Source organism: Myzus persicae, unplaced genomic scaffold, assembly GCF_001856785.1.
Source record: "Myzus persicae strain clone G006 unplaced genomic scaffold, MPER_G0061.0, whole genome shotgun sequence".
In the NCBI taxonomy this organism is placed as follows: Eukaryota; Metazoa; Arthropoda; class Insecta; order Hemiptera; family Aphididae; genus Myzus; species Myzus persicae.
In genome coordinates, this window is record NW_019100674.1 from 6,397 (window position 1) to 12,792 (window position 6,396).

Here is a 6,396-nt window from a genome sequence, read left to right on the forward strand (position 1 = left end):
GTTCAAGAAGAATTCAGTTAACAATTTAATGGTTTAACACTAACATGATTGATTGTTCATACCTAGGTGACTTATTTTTTTTTTCAAATTTATTATTTTATTATTTAAGTACAAGAAGTTAAAGACACTTAAACAATAGTTTAAGAAAACATTTATGTTAACATGCCATTTTCAGTTTTCACTACAGTCCAGACATCAAAAATACAATTTCTAATATTATTTAAGACAACAANCCAGTGTCGTCCAGGATGCAATATAAAACGGTATACGTAACGCAAGCATCGATTATTAATTTCTTAATTTCATCCTGAGGTTCGTTTAACGACAATTTCGTAATAAGACATGAGTATCTATAACTTTGTACCATTTATTATTATACAGAATTATTATTTTAACGAACACATATACGATGAGAATATCACAGCCACCCACGTATGGACGCCCTGATGGCGGGGTTGTGGTGGTCTTGTGAAGTAGTAGCTATGCCCGCAATCTTTAAAAGCATAGCGTACAAGAATAGGAATATAATATCTTAGACTAAAGTTAATTCTGATAATTTACTGTCCTACAAGACGACACATGTAGTAAAGTGTAGGTGTTGTGAATACTCAAATACTCAATTATATATATATATGCAGGTATTCAATACAACATTTATTCGACAAAATACATCTCTTTTTCAAGCAAAGAAATACAATTTGCACTCGTACAATCGCAATCGAATTATGCTAACTTATTTGAGAGAGCTTAATTTATAAATAAATATAAATTTATATGCAATAATAGATAGTACTAATAAATAAAAATACACATAATTCGAGCTGTATATTGTGTTGGAAATACATGTTTAACAATTCACAAATAATTATTTTCTATAAATTATCTAGAAACTGCAGATGCAAAAGTAGTACAGTATATTTCACAATGTACAACACACAAAATAACCAATACACTAAAATATTTAAAACCATTTATAAAATTTTCACTTTATTCTAATATTATTATTACTATTATTATAATTGCTAAAGCATGAAAATATAACATACCTACGTATAGTAGTAAGTAGTAATGCTATTATAGTAGGTACCTACTACCTACTTAGTATACAATGGGTATGCAGTTCAGCATAAGTTTCAGAATCCCAACAATATTAATAACACATAATGATAAAAGACATTTTCATTGGACAATTCTAGTTGGTAAGTACTAATTTTGATGACATTCGATATTTAAGTTAATAGTAATAATTTTATTTTACAACAGTTTAACTCAATAAGTTAATTTATTATAATATTATATAATATTAATATATTAGTTTGTAATCTAGAAGAGTAGAATACATCAATCATAGAGACTCCAAGCATTTCATCATAACGTATATTACAATAATTAACTATACATTGTTATACGTACTACCCTTGTTTTTATATAAAATAATGATATNCAAACTACACTGATAGTTATTCCTGAATTTTTTCAGAAAATAATCTGGGGCTCAATGCTTGAGCCCCTCCCCCCACCACCACCACTTAATGTATGGATTTAATGCCAATGAATTGAAATATTATACAATAATTATAAACCCTAAAATTGATGTACATATACATCAAGTAACGCCTAAAGACATTTCACTTAAAATAAGAAACAATACCAATCAAAAATTGCAGTATTACCACAGCTATTACCATCAGATGGACCAGAAATTCCGAGGTATAACCAGTACAGCCCTTCCTAATTTAAAACAATGTAAAATTGGGAGTATTCACGTTTTCACTACTTCAGGGTTTGTCCGCTCAAAACGCAAGTCGGCCAGAGTTTTCCGCCACGGATGCAAACATCTGTCGAGTAAAGCTAATCCGATACAAACCAATGCGTTTTGAATTCGACGGAAAACGTTATGTTTAGCCCCGCCCTAATAAATTTCCGATGGTCAACCATAGTGTCTATGGCCGTGAGTGGAACATAGCCACTCAAAATGTCAAAATGACGAAAAATACATTCAACAATAAAACAGAAAAAAACACTAATGATTGCTCCATGTAAGACACGGCAGCTATCGAATACTAATAGGAAAATATAATTGGGTAATCAAACAAAACAAAAGAAAAACCTGACGACAGCTTCGACCACTCCGCTCACAACCGCTCGGTCTCCGTGAATCGTGATAGGCAAATTACATTCCACCTCTGAAACGGCGTCAGGGGTTTTGAGGTGAGATAATCATTAATCCAGCCACGGGTCGACAGCCGCGATCCACTTCAGCACCATTGGGATGCACACGATCGCAAACTGCATGCTCGACGTACCTACCGGAAACAGTGAATAACAGTCACCGCGGCTTTAACGGTAACGAGCGCGCCGTTACACCACGGAGGCGACCAAACGGATACGCGTCCACCGGCGCGCGGCGTCTATGCCGCCCAAAAGGGGGTTAACCACAACGACAAGGGACAGGAGTTGTGTACGACGATGGCGACGGCTTAGCCACGAGGTTTACGGCGCAACGAAAACGTGACCACGCGCAAGTCGCGGAACGTTCCGTCGAGTCATGAGCTAAGACCAACACGAACGGCGAGCTGGAGATTGGAGAATGAGAAATCCTCTAAACTCTTCGACGCCGAAAGCGCAGCCGGTGGCCTGGCTGCAAAGTTCAAAACCTAGCGGCCAAACTGTCCGCGTTCGAACAATAAAATTAATGGTTTAATTGGCGCCTCCGCCGCGATTTCTACGCATCGACAATCTGGCTGACATATTATTATATTAATCTGTTATATTTTAGTTTATTACTTGATAATGTAATTGATGATTAATGTAAACAATTTGTGAGCATATCGTTACGACATTATGTTATACTTATTGGGAAAAATGTTTTCATTTTTAATTGATGATAATCTTACTCATTAGTTAATTAAGTATAGGTAATTCGTTCTCTAGACTTTTTAATTTGGATCACACGTTTACATGAATTTTCTAACAGTCTGTTTTTTTATAACTTTTACTGAATGTGTATTATCAGAGTTTTTTCTAATTTTAAAAGGTCCATTGCATCGGAAATCAAATGAATTATATTTTTAGATATTTTTCCTGATACTTTTTCGTTTTTATTTTTGTCATAATAGTCGGGGTACCTATCACTCTTAATCCGTGGTCAAAAAGTTGATGTGTAGTCGTCTGTCTAAGATAAGATTAAATAGTAAATTTAAGACAATTGTAGAAATACCCAATAATTATAGAAGTTCATTAAATAAATAAAATTTAAAATTAATTAGATTTTCAAAAATCTAACTATGTAAAAAAAATTGTTCTTTTTAATCGAGAATAATCCAAATCACCTAACCAATCAATTTGGACTCAATAAAACAACATACAAATGAAGAAATCTTTAGCCCTAAAAGATTATTACTATTTATGATACTTAGTTTTTGTTAAATTTAAATCCAAAGACGGTTTTAATTTTTAGTTTTTAACATTTTTTTCATTTTTTTCATTTATTAATTGTTATTTTTTATGAACTATTTTCTACTAACTTCAGACTTTTCTAACACTTTTCTATAGAATATTTAAAATTTAAAAGAACTTTAAGAAATTGGAAAATGTTGAATATTTATGTAATTACATGGACCAAAAATAGTATTTACGATTTTATTTTTTTGTATAGGTACTTAAAAGAAAATACTTGAGGCCATATTATGTGGACCTAGAGTCTTACATTTGATTGAGCCAATCCTTTTTTTGCAATCATTATTTTAAAATATAGAGAGGAGGCTATAGCCAAATTCACCCGCTGTATGCATTTATTTAGCTCATAATTTATTCCATATGACGGTATACCGTAGCATAATGTTAAGTAGACCAGTTTTTGAAACTTTTGAAAATTGGAATACAAAATCTATATTTTTTTTGCTTTTTATTAGGGTTCCGTACTCAAAGGGTTAAAACAGGACTATATTACTAAGACTTCGCTGTCAGTCCGTCCGTCCGTCTGTCGCCAGGCTGTATCTCATTGAACCGTGATACTTAGACGGTTCAAATTTCTACAGATGACGTATTTCTATTGTAACTACAACAAAAAATACTAATAATAATATAAAATACATATTTAAGAGGGCTCCCATACAACAAACGTGATTTTGTTGCCGTTCTTATAAATAATGGTACGGAACCCTTCGTGTTCGACTCATGGCCGCGGGCCGGTCTTATTACATTTTTTTGTGCTAAAAAGTGGTCCACATTACCTGATTATGTGGGGTGAAGTGGACCAGGGATTTGACTTTCATTAAAAACTTCTTTGATTGATTCTAGTTTTTCTAAAAATTATTTTATTGTAATTGAATGATTATCTTTTAATTTCATCAGGTAAATCATTTAGTAGCAATTTATATTAATACTAATTGGAAGTTTAATTGTGCATCACATTTTTTTTACACGTAATTATATGTACCGGATTTTTTCATCACTGACTCTTTATGTTTAGGACTTTTTTACTATTGTTAGTAAATTTTCGATTGGTCAAAAAACTTGAAAAATTGAATACTACAGGGTTCCTCATAAGCTGTTATTACTGGGAATCAAAAAAAAAGTTGAGGGTAAATCACATAATTTTTTATGAGAGTCTGTTAGAATTTTAACAATATTCATCAAAATTACGAAAATTTGAAAATGATGTTCTATGTATGACTAAGGTTTTAAAATCTAATACGAGATTCCCATAACATTTACTACATTTAACAAAAAAAAATTTACCGAAAACTCAAATACATATTTTATGAGCGTTTAAAGTTAGGCTTTGGATATACACCAGTAAATTAACAATTTCTCATAGAACGATTTTGTTATTTTGTTGTAATTTAAAAATATTATTCGTGGGTACTTGAAACTTTTAAAGTATATTATAATTATTTATATACACAATTACTACAATTACATATTTAATTTTTAAAATTAACATTATACATTCCCGTGTCCATGTTCATAATATAATTAATATAATAGGTATTAGTACTATAATATTAATTAATCATTACTAATTGTATAAATGTATAATGATTAAAATTTCATACTAAAAAAGTATTGTACATTGGTCTATGAAATAGTTTGTAAACCATATACATATATTTCTACTTACCAGTTCATCAAACGATGTTATCGGCATAGGTACGGTAATATTTCATGAACTCTTCTGAATAGCTACGAAGGGTCATAAATGTCACCTGAAACTGACCATTATCTGGTCTTTTTAAATTTAAAGGATGGACCCAATGCCGTATTTTAATTTTGTCTCGTTGCTGTTTCTTGCAGAGTTCGTGTTCCTCGTATAATGCAAAAATAACACATGCGGCTTCAATATCATCTATAATACTTCCATATTAACACAAAAAAAATAAATAAACGAAACGAGATACAACGAAGTAGTTAAGATATAATAGTATACGCATTGAACAGCTGCAGACGTCATCCGCGATGGGAGGTAACAGCAGTACTAAACTAGTATACAACAAAGTACAAATAAATTAATGGTTTAAATAACATTTGCCGCGCTTTTTATTTTTGAGAAACGGACCTAAATCGTCTAGCGTGAAAACGCAGCGCGATTTCAAAACGCCGAAAAACGCATCGACACGCGTCTAATGTGTAAAGAGTGTGCGTTCGCGTCTTAAAATCGCGACGTTCGAAACGCACGTAGACGCGCGTTCGAATCGCCTAGTGTGTAATCCACTTTAGGCATCTGGATTTTTAAATAAAAAAATCTCACAAGGTTGTGTAATCGATTCGTGCTGTATAGATTGGAATTCCGAACAAATAGTAAATATCTCGGTCTACGTATAGTAATTGTGTCTCTGAGAACGTTGTATATTGCTTACGATTTTGTTATACCTACATATTATTGATATTCTGGTTTCAAAATTTAACCATACTTTTTATAGATTGCTCTATCAGGGTATTTATTATCGTTTAGATTAAGTGTTCTTAACTACACTTTTTAACTTATCTTTAATTTTTTAACTCGCTTATGCTTGTATAAAATATGTGTACAACGACACAAGACGCGAGAAAATCGGTTGACAAGTTAATTTACCTTCACTGTCCTTAGATACTAAGCCAGGAAGTACTTTAATTTCCATTCCAACTTTTAAAAATCCACGTAAAATACTACCAAAAACTCCTCTTTTAAGATTATCCATCCTCGTCTAACGAGTGTGCTAGTGAATAGTGATGCACGTAATCCAATTTTAACGAATCATATTTAAATTTCATTTCTGGTAAATTCTTTATTTTACTTGGAAGTGTTATTTTTCAATTTCCTTTACCTATTTGTGTAATGAAATTATTAAAATATTTTGATTTTATGTCCAAAAGCCTTGAATTCAGGCCACAGATAATCTAGGTCAGCAACAT